Raw genomic sequence first — 12026 nt, forward strand, 5'->3', positions numbered from 1 at the left:
AACATTTTAACAAACACCTTCCGGGCATAAAATAGCTTAAGGTCTAGATGAGAGTGATCAAGTCTAATATAGCATTAAGAACACTTAGCAAGCATATAAGAATGTTAATCAAACAATAAACATCCTAAATATCCACTTAATCATCCTAATCTATCTAACCCATGAATCACAAGGTCACTACTCACTAATCTCCATGAGAAACCTTAAACCCATGTAAGGATCAAGGCTAATCATGTTAATGAGAAAGAGAAACACAAATATAAGATGAAGTACTTTCTTAGATTATCAAAAGATTCAAGCTTTTACAAGTTTAGACAAAGTCTTGAGAGAAAATGAGATAAAAATAAAGTTTCTAGGTCTAAATATATTTATAGGAAGGCAAAACTCGAACCGGTTTAATCCCACAAACCAGGATTAAACCGGACTAAACCGGAATTAAATCAAAAATCTCGGCTTGTCTCCTCCAGCTCGACTGAACCGCGGACTGCTCACCTCCGCGACGTCTGGCCGCGGCGAATCTCCAAGCTTCCTGCCTCGTTTCTGCGGCCTTGTCCAAGCCGCGTCGTGAACCCGCGGTATTCTCTGTTCATTTTTCGAGTCTCTGCTGTGAAAACGCGGCCTCTCTTACTCGGCTATGGCCACCCGTGGTCTTCCTCTTCGCCGCAATCCACCACAATCAATCTCCAAGCCACCGTGAACCACCTTCCAAGTCTCCGTCCGTGTTCTGGTCCTCCGTTGTGCTCGGTCTTCACTGTGGCCTCAAGCTTCGCCGTCGTAGCTTCCAATCCGGTCATGGCCTTCTTCCCCGAAACCTCCATTGGCGTGACTCTTCAGTCTCGTCTCTGTCTTCCTCGTCGAGCTCTCCTCCGTGACGGCCTAAAACCACACGTCATCGTCAGCCCAGCCTTAGCTGTCGTCGGGTCGAAGCTCGCCGTGTCGTCAAGCTCCGGATCGGCTTGGAGGAGAAAGCTCGTGAGCTCTAATGGTGAATTCTTGCTTATTTGCAAAACAGGTCCTCGAAGTCTTGATTATTCACGCATTCGTCCCAAACTTCTCAAGTGTGCACTTTAGACTCTAATGCACATAAATGGACAAATATATGCAATGTAAACACCTAAATGCAACTCAAAACACTAATATGAATAATAAATATATGTTAAAAACTATTAAAGTCATGAGATATCAGCATGCGATATTCCGTTGGAGGGGTCCTGGTCTGGGAAGAGAGACAGCAAGAGCAGAATCAAAAAATGAGTGTGTAAGAGTGAGATAGACAAAGAATATTAGTCTTTAGGTAAGCTGGTGGAAGGGGACAATTAGTGAACGAATAATCACTACGTATATATGCATTACCACCGAAAGCTCGAATTCTATTTTTGTTCTTCTTTTTAGCCCATAATGATCCGATCAATGAGCTATAAACGAGGTCTAGCTGGGGAGAAGATCCAGCTATTAGACAACAAAAAAATGACAACCCCATTTTGCTTCTACAGTACTTTTACAGCAGAACCGTGTCTATTATTTATCATCAGAGGCGTGTCTATTAAAACCATCCGCATCAAAAATCTTTAAACTACAGTACAATATTTTAATTAAAAAGTCTTTTAAATTTTCTAGAAGACTCATGCTAAAAATATGAATATAGAAATTACAGGGACAAGTGTGGTCAAATAAAACTTAAATGGTGATTGTTTGGCATCAATGATGTATGTTTTTGACATATTCTAACATTGTTTTTTAAAGTACTTCCGAGTATTTGTAGAGTTCTTTTAGTTCTTTTGAATTATTATAGGTTTGGAGTAAGTTGAGGAACACTTGGAGGGAAACATGCAGGAAAGAATGTAATTTGGAAATTCTTGACGGAGCAACCGTTCTAAATGGAGCAACCGCTCCGGCAAATGAGATTTTTAAGAAAATTTCTAATATTCAGGATTTTATCTAGGGATCTCTTTTTTTCCTATTGCAGCTGCTAGAGACTTGCAATATATCTTTTATTATTATTTTTCATAGACTACAATAGTTTTTACTCAGAGAACGAGATTCTAGAGATTTCATCTTGCGATTTGCTACCTAGTAAGGGAGGAGGATCTATTCTCTCTCTCGATTTAGAAAAGAATTCATGAATCTTATTTCCTATTTTATTGCAATTGTATTCCATTTTTTCTTATCTTGAGATTCATGTGTTTTCTTGTGTTATTGGCTGAGTAGTCGGCTTGTTTAGTCTATGGTGTTAGGATGTTATATCCGTGAGCTAAACATAAATAAGTATAAATTGATTGTCTTTATTCATTGTTGCATTTAAGGCTTGCACTAAACTGATCACTTAGTGTATGAGCCTAGGTTTAACTTATGCATTAAAAGTATAATAGGTTGCTAGACATAACATGAATGAGCATTACATCCATAGCCACCGAAAATCGATGTTAAGGTGTTTTGTGAACTAATCAGATTTCATCACTAATGTTTGTCATCGAGTCTCAGTCCAAATGAAGGTTTAGGTGCTGAGATCGATCAGCAAAAGGTGAAACACCACGAGAGTGGGTTGATCTAGTTTGCGTGAGTTCTAGACTCTTGCGTTGATAGAACTTGAATAAATGTTTGGCTCATAATTATTTGACACCCGATTCTTGCATCCTAGGCTACCTTCTTCATAATCTGAAAACCTCAAATCAAACATGTTACTTGATAGTTACGATTTTTTTTAGTTTTAAATCGGCGAATTTTTAGCTTGACAATGAACCCATAAAAACGAAGTGTAAACTGGTGATGTTAGGAGTTTTCAAGGTTCCCAAGACAAATGTTGGAGTATAAAAGATTGTCGAACCAGTTCTGAGAGATATCAAAGCACCGAGAATGCAAGTAATCACTTAATCTAAATGCAACCAATGATTTAGATGAGTTTTTAAACTATAACTAACTAAAAGGAATAACTAAATGATACTTTCTTAACTATGAGAAAAGAGAACTCATGGATATAGGGATTAGACCTCGGGTGATCAAGTTTCGAACTAAGGATGGCAAACGATCAATCAAACTATCAACCTTAAGCTTAGACACAATCCTAAACAAACTTTATGTCTAGATGAATGTTCATTTACTAACACAATTCAAACATCAAATGTCTTTGGTTGAATAATATGAAAGCAATCATAACTAGCAAGTCCAATGGCTATCTTAGCACCTCTAACAACAAATGTCTTTGGCAAAGTATGCTAAAAGCTTAGAAGAGTTGTCTCGGGCATTTCCTCGAACACCTTTCGGGTGAGAAATGCCTAAGGATCAACAACTGAGTGGCCAACTCAGAAGATGCATTATGTTCACTCTGTTAGCAAGGAAATATGAATGATCTACACTAAAACATCCTAGCTCTAACCTAATCACCCTTAATCTCCCTAACCCATGAATTCAAAAGGTGATTACTCACTAATCTCCATGATTCCTCTTAAACCCATGTTGGATTTCAGATTAATCATGTAGAGAGACACAGAAAATAGATATAAGAACACGGAATTTCAATAACAAAACTGATCAATTGATTCAAGAGATGACTTTCCGAAGGTTTTTGGTGGTTTTTCTTAAGAACAAAGATGACCCGCCTCCTGGTGGCTTACAGAGTATTAAAACATAGGTTTAGAAAATAAAAACATGCATAATGAAATGACCAAAAGGCCCTTGAGAAATCATAAGTTCGAGCAGAAATAAGACGCGCAGCGACCTCGGCTCGTCGCTCCGACAAGTCGCTCCATGCTTCGGGAGCGACCTCGCTGTGTCGCTGCGAGAGGTCGCTCCGGACTCGTTCTCGCATCTCCGGGTGATGAAAACGCGAGCGACTCCTCCCTGTCGCTCTGGTAAGGTCGCTCCGATAGGGAGATCAGAGCGACTTGATGGTGTCGCTCCGGACTGGTCGCTACCATGTGCTGCTCGCCCAATGATCACTTTAAACACTTCTTTTGAACTCCAAATGCACCCAAATGTCTCCAAAAACTCCATGTGGTACTCCAATACCTGATAAGGACTCATGTATGCAAAATGCAACCTAAACATGGCTAAATCCTAATCTATATGATCAAAATGCACATGGGTGAATGGATAAAACAATAGAAATATGCAAGATATCAACTCCCCCAAACTTGTTCTTTACTTGTCGACAAGTGAACTTTCTAGAACTCATAGGGAGAGAGGTTTGAAGGTGGGAGCTCATAGCCAAAAGAAACACAACTAGCAAACACAATTAGCACACTCTCTTATTACACTCTAGCTTCTCTAGGCCTATCTCAACTCCTTTTGCCCCTACACTCATCATCAAGCATCCACACATTCAAATCAACCAACTCTCACATTCATTAAGCACAAAACATCTAGTGAATTCTTGCAAATGGTCAGTCGGTCCAAGTCATTTGGGTAAGGGAAGGTTTTTATTCAAGTGATTCAAGAGGTTCGAAACATAAAATCTTTAAGGTGGTTTACTCTCGAAACAAGTAGCCTTGACATTGCACATAATATATCTAAGAAATGGACCAACTCATGCATACAATGCTCAATCTCCATTGTTCTACCCTTTTCCCAAACATACAATTACACAATATTTCCCCAATGTCAAGCCCAACTCACATCTCTCACCAAAAGATCTCAAGAACACCCTGCATACAAAACTCTTTTCTTTGAAATCTCATAAGGATTTTTCTCAACTTCAAAACAAAACTTAGCTCTAAACAGTTTTGCTAGCTCCTTTTTTTTTTTTTATATATATATATATTTTTTTTTTCTTTTCTTTTTCTTTCTTTTTTTTTTCGGGGGCCAAGACTTTTCATAAACTGAGCTAGAAGTTTCTTTACTTATCCCATAAAGACTAGTCAATTAAGCACAAGAGTTCACTCTTTTCCTTCCACTTTCTCATACTCCCAAATCAAACTTTACAACACTCACCCCCATCTATGGCTAGACAATGATGTGCCTAATCTAGCAAGAATGAAGATCAAGCATTGTCGTTCCCGATACTCTCAACATTATGCACATGTAAGACTTTCCTAAGAAGGCCTCACTCATCAAACAATGAAAGCTTAAAAGGAGGGAAAGGTTTTTGGGAGTGGTCTACCACTAGAGTTTGTCAAAAAAGATTGGCATAAAAGATGTGACAACTCAAGTGTGTATAGCCATGACTCAGTACACACAGGACCCTAAGCAAGAAGCATTAAGTTCGTTTAGTTCAAATAGGGTTGTAGTTGGCTTCAAAGACTAGGTTTCAGCAATCAACAAGTTTCAAGAAGAGTTTTCAAGGCACGAAACATACAAGTCTTTTCGAGAGGTGCATAGCTTTTCAGGTGAAACGTAGTGTTCTTTATAAGGCATTTAAAATCATTGCTCCCAATGCAAGTGAATGCAACCTATATGCTCTAGACTCTCCTAGAAATGCAAAATGATGCAAACTAAATGAATTTGTTTTTTTTTTTTATGCAAATAGGTATGCAATGCATGACTCCATGAAACAACATCAAAGCAAACATGATCAAATGCTTGGTACCTCCCCCAAACTTGAGTTACACAGTCTCTGTGTTGTCAAGTAAAGAGAGAGATACCGAAAAGAAAACTAATATGCAAAAAGGAAATGGTATATACAAGGGAGAGAAAGAAGTACCTCCTATGGATAGTAGGTGGGGGCAGATGCCCCAGCATCGTCGTCGTCAGGTGGAAGGTGGTGTAGTAAGCACCGGATGCTGAACCGGAGCCTCCATACCATGGTTGGCTCTCAACCTCGTCAATCTCGACCTCACTATCAGAAGAAGCGAGGGATAGGGACTTGTTACCGGAAGTGGAAGGTTGAGTGGTTGCGTTCCTCCACTTACGCTGAAGCTGCGCAGCAGTGATGGGGAAGCCAAGAGCATCAGGCGGAGGTGGGGGCTGGGGGTTTGAGGTGTTCGCGAAAGCGAAGTCTGCTGAGCTACATCCAGCTATTCCTCCCCTGGTTAAGACATCAGCTACTTTCTTCATGAATTTGGCTGAGGTCTTAGCCTGCTTCTTTACTGTCTTGCTTAGCGCCTTGCACTTATCCTTCAGCTTTTCTATCGTTATGTCCTGAGCCTTGTTCCACCTCTGAAGGTGACCAATGTGGTCATGAGCATCACGAAGAGCTCCAGGGGGAAGAACTCCGTCATGTGGCTTGAAGTAGTAGCGCGGAGGTCCATAGATATGCTCAGAAGGGTCTGCAACAGGCGAGTCATGTCGCGTAGGAACACTCCTTCTCCTTGATGGAGCAGCATGAACTGGATCGAGAGGCCCGTGTTCTCCAAGAAAGTACTCCTGGGGTATGTTGAAGCTGATAGCTCCAGGTATCTCTAAACTCGTCAGGTTCCGGTTTGGAAGAACCACTTCGACTGGCTTGCCCTGCAAGTAGTAGTGGTAGACGTAGTCCTTCCCATACATCCCACTAAAATAGGTGGCAATCCTCAAGTAGGTGCCATCAATGAACTTAGGTCCCGCTGCGTCCTTTCCCAAGGGAACATTCAGAAATTGGAGCAGTGGTGTGATCATTCCACCTATCCCCATCTTTGGGCGCGAATCAGTGGTGTACCACGCCCAGTCTCTGTAGTGCTGGAGACGACCCACAAAGAAACTGACCATCCCGAAGGTAGCATAGATGTCGGTGCTGGGAAGGGGTAAAACTCCAGGTTGGGCGTAGGGACGGATAGCCGGACAGAGCAGTCGCATGTCTTCCTCAGTAACCGTACCAGCTTGCTTCCGTGGGTAGAATGCATGGACGAGCATCCTGTGGAGGTAACGTACGGACGGGTGTCGGATGTGTGAGTTCTTGTCAGCCCCGGTAGAGTGTTTGTTTCCAGTGATCAACTTCCAAAGCTCCGTGGGAAGGTTCTCACACTTGGGTAGGGAGTGGTCTTCTAGGTCTTGGAACCCCATGACTCTCCCAATGTCCTTGAAGTTCATGTTGTATTCTCGTCCATTGACCTTGAAACTGATTTTGCCCCATCCTTGCCTCACATGCGCGGTGTCGTGGTAAGTGACCGCAAGAGAAGATAAGAACTGACAAGTGACATCCTTGTAGAAAGGATATGCCATGGTGAGGAGTTTTGGCATCTTCAAATGTCCTAGCATCTCCTCAATGTCAGATTCAAGACCCAACTCCTTCAGCAGATCAAGGTCGGCGAACCTGGTTGGAGTCCAAGTGACCTCATTCTTCAAGTGATCATACAGCTCCTCCACAGATGGAGTTTTCGCCCTATCTCGATCAACCGCAACCCCTTTGCCTTTGGACATCTTGGCTTTCTTCGTAGGTGCCTGCTCATCAGCACTCTCAGTTTCACTTTCCTCATGGTTGGGAACTGCTACACTTTTCCCTGCCCTCTTCTCCTGTTCTTTCGATTTCCTTGCAGCCAAAGTCTGCTGTCGAACAGTCCTCTGCGTCCCTGAGCCAGTTGGCTCGCAGGCTAAAGCTTTTCCTCTTAGTGCAAACTCTTGTCTTTCAGCTTCTTGCCTCTCAGCTTCCAACTTTCCCTTTGTCTTCTTAACCATTTTCACCTGAAAAATTAAAAACTTGAAAAGGGATAAGTAGATGGAAGTAAAGAAGGGCAAGACTTTGCAAGTGAAAATTGCAAAAGTGAACTTAACAAATGAATTATCAATTTAAACTCAAGTTCAACACAATGCAACAATTCTCACTCTTGTAACACCTTAACGCATCTAGTTCACCCACAAACACACCCAATTAAGGTCAAATTCGAAAACCCCCAAATCCATGAACCCTAATTTTGCCAAAGTGCAAATTAAACTCAATTTCACCATTTATTCGACAACCCAACTTGATAGATAAGCTTTCCCTAGTCTATTTCACCACAATCTAGCAAGAAAATGACCAAATTTCGATTTTCAAATCCTAGGGTTCATGGACCTACGAATTTGAATTTAAAAACTCAATACCTTGCTTTGGATGAAAGGAAATGGTGAATGGGTGGTGAGGAATAGGCTACAGGGGCGAAAGCTTGGATTTAGAAACAAGAACTAGTTGATTTGGGTGAGAATTGAGAAAGTTTTGGGATTTTTGGTGTGGGTGAGTTTGAGAGAGTTTGAGAGTTTGTGAGTGGAGGGGAGAGTGAGAGAGATGGAGTCGCGGGGGTTGGAGGTAGGTTTAGGGTCGTCCGGTTCGGTCTAGGGTGGTTAGGGTTGGTTTACTTGAATTAAACTGGGGTTTAGAGTTAGAAAACTTACCTGGACCGGTTTGGGAGCGACGTGAGGGTGTCGCTACGAGAGGTCGCTCCCGAGTCGTTTTCTCACGTCGTGATTCGACGAAAACGCGAGCGACATTGGAGTGTCGCTCTCGAAACCTCACTCTGGAGCTGGAGCGACTTCGAGGTGTCGCTCTAGGACGTCGCTCCAGGCCAGTTTTTGAGCTCCGTGACGACAAAAACGCGAGCGACTTCGAGGTGTCGCTCCCAGCTGGAGCGACTTCATGTGCTCGCTCTGAGAGGTCGCTCCGAGAGTGTTTTTGGAGTTCAAAACGTTTTTAAGCCGAGCGACCTCGAGGTGTCGCTCCCGTAACGTCGCTCCCAGCTGGAGCGACTTCGAGATGTCGCTGTGAGACCTCGCTCCCACGCACGATTTTTGCTCAAACCTGCATCGATCAAGCACCTGCACAAGACTTCTCTCCACATTTTTTTTTATGCAATAAGATGAAAATGAAAATACCAATGCAATATATACAAGGATACGCATGAGACTTCCTCCCAAGTGAGCTTGTTTTAAGTCTCTAGCTTGACTTTGCCTCTTTTTGGATTAGGCCGGGGTAGGGTCAGACAGTGGAGTTGAAACCCCATCTTCCTCTGGTGCAGTAGCCATGTAGAGCTTAACCCTTTGCCCATTGACTGTGAAGTCTCTTCCATCAGTACTCCACAAAACTATTGCTCCATATGGCCTAACCTCTTTGACTTTGAAAGGACCTGACCACCTTGACTTAAGCTTTCCTGGAAATAGCTTCAGCCTAGAGTTGTAGAGAAGAACTTGATCTCCTTCTTTAAACTCTCTCTTCAGGATATTCTTGTCATGGAAAGCTTTAGTCTTCTCCTTGTAGATCCTTGAGTTCTCAAAAGCATCCATTCTTATCTCATCAAGCTCATGTAGCTGAAAAATCCTTTTCTCCTTGGCACTCTTGATGTCAAAGTTCAGCAACTTTATTGCCCATAGTGCCTTGTACTCAAGCTCCACTGGCAGATGGCAAGCTTTCCCATACACTAGGTTGAAAGGTGTGGTGCCCAGTGGTGTCTTGTACGCTGTCCTATAAGCCCAAAGTGCATCATCAAGCTTATTGGACCAATCCTTCCTTGTGATCCCCACAATCTTCTCCAAGATAGACTTGATCTCCCTGTTAGAAATCTCAACTTGGCCACTTGTTTGGGGGTGATAAGGAGTTGCCACCTTGTGCTTCACACCATTCTTCTTGAGAAGTCCCTCAAGCAGTTTGTTAATGAAGTGGGAACCTCCGTCACTGATCACAACTCTTGGGACTCCAAACCTTGGAAAGATGATGCTCTTGAACATCTTGGTTACAACTCTAGCATCATTGGTGGGGCTTGCAATAGCTTCCACCCATTTGGAGACATAATCAACAGCCACAAGGATGTATTTGTTTCCAAAAGATGATGGAAATGGTCCCATGAAGTCAATACCCCACACATCAAACACTTCAACTTCAAGGATTGGATTCTGAGGCATCTCATTCCTCTTGGTGATGTTTCCTCTTCTTTGGCAAGAATCACACTTTGAAACAAAGTCTTGTGTATCCTTGAACATATGTGGCCACCAGAATCCAGCTTGTAACACTTTCGCAACTGTCTTGAAGGTGGCAAAGTGGCCTCCATAAGATGATCCATGACACTGTGTAAGGATCCCATCAATCTCCTCATTTGCAACCACTCTTCTATAAAGCTGATCCTTGCAGAGAATGTAGAGATAGGGTTCATCCCAGTAGTATCTCTTCACATCCTTGTAGAACTTCTTCTTGGCATAGCCCACAAGATTCAAAGGTTCTCTTCCTGTGGCTAGGTAGTTCACCAAATCAGCATACCAAGGTTCCTTCTCTTCTGTTGCCTTGACTTCTTCCAGCTTCCTACCAGTCTCACAAACTGCTATCACTGCTTCAATAGCCATGATCTGCTCCTCAGGAAGTCCTTCGTCAATAGGAATACCAGACTCTACCCTCAACCTGGACAAATGATCAGCTACACCATTCTCAACTCCTGGCTTGTCCTTAATCTCCATATCAAACTCTTGAAGCAAAAGGATCCACCTCAAAAGCCTGGGTTTTGCATCCTTCTTGGCCAAAAGGTGTCTCAAGGCAGCATGATCTGTGTAGACAATGACTTTAGACCCAACCAAGTAGCTCCTGAACTTCTCAAAGGCAAAAACAATTGCCAGCATCTCCTTCTCTGTTGTGGCATACCTCATCTGAGCATCATTGAGGGTTTGGCTGGCATAGTAGATCACATGGGTTTTGCCATCTTTCTTCTGCCCCAAAACAGCTCCCACAGCATAGTCACTAGCGTCACACATGATCTCAAAAGGGAGATCCCAATCAGGTGGCTGGACAATTGGAGCACTAATGAGTTCACCTTTCAGCTTCTTGAAAGCTTGTAGACATTCCACATCAAAACTGAAGGTGGCTTCCTTGCACAGCAGCCTGGTCAAAGGTCTAGTGATCATGGAGAAGTCCTTGATGAACCTCCTGTAGAACCCAGCATGACCAAGAAAACTCCGGATGTCTTTCACTGTCTTTGGTGGGGGCAAACCAACCATAACATCGATTTTGGCTTTATCCACCTCAATCCCCTTCTCTGAAATCTTGTGTCCCAGCACAATCCCTTCCTTGACCATGAAGTGACACTTCTCCCAATTCAGCACAAGGTTGGTGTCTTCACATCTCTGTAGGACCCTGCACAAGTTTGACAAACAAGCAGAAAACGAAGATCCGTAGACAGAGAAATCATCCATAAATACCTCCACAACATCCTCAATCAGATCAGAGAAAATTGACATCATGCACCTTTGAAAGGTGGCTGGAGCATTACATAGACCAAATGGCATCCTTCGATATGCAAAGGTACCATAGGGACATGTGAATGTCGTTTTCTCTTGATCATTGGGATGTATGGGGATTTGGAAAAATCCTGAGTACCCATCAAGAAAGCAATAGAATGGGTGATTTGCAAGTCTCTCAAGCATCTGATCAATAAATGGTAATGGGAAATGATCCTTTCTAGATGCGGAGTTTAGTTTTCGGTAATCAATGCACATTCTATGACCTGTGATGGTTCTTGTTGGTATCAATTCATCCTTGTCATTTTTAATCACAGTGATACCACCTTTCTTTGGTACAACATGCACAGGTGATACCCATTTAGAATCTGAGATAGGGTAAATAACACCAGCATCTAAGAGTTTAAGAATCTCTTTCTTTACAACATCCTTCAGGTTAGGATTTAACCTTCTTTGATGCTCGATAGAAGTCATTGATTCATCCTCAAGATGTATCCTATGCATGCACAAAGAGGGTGATATTCCCTTGATGTCATCCAGTGAGTAACCTATTGCCTTTCTAAATCTTTTAAGCGTTTTCAAAAGTTCAGATAGCTCAGTTTCAGTAAGTTCACTACTCACAATGACAGGATAAGTTTCATTAGGACCAAGGAATGCATACCTTACACCATGGGGGAGAGGTTTAAGCTCCACTTTAGGTGCCTTAAGCTCACTCCAGTCATCTTGCTGGGTGTCATCTTGCTGAGTGGCTGAGACTTCTTGGTGAACCATCTGTGGAAGCTCCTCGTACTGATCCTTACTGACAAACCCCTGGTGTGAATCCAGCATCATCCCATAGGCAGTACTCTCCAGGTTCTCAATCACCTCAGCCTCTCTCTCTACAGTCAAAGCATGCTGTAGAGGGTCCTCTAGTGACAACTCTTCAAGGAGTTCATCAGCAAGGGCGTCCATCTCTTCAATGTAGAACACTTGCCCTTGAACTGTTGGCC

The sequence above is a fragment of the Brassica napus genome, chromosome C6 (genome assembly GCF_020379485.1).
Source record: "Brassica napus cultivar Da-Ae chromosome C6, Da-Ae, whole genome shotgun sequence".
NCBI classification, from domain to species: Eukaryota; Viridiplantae; Streptophyta; class Magnoliopsida; order Brassicales; family Brassicaceae; genus Brassica; species Brassica napus.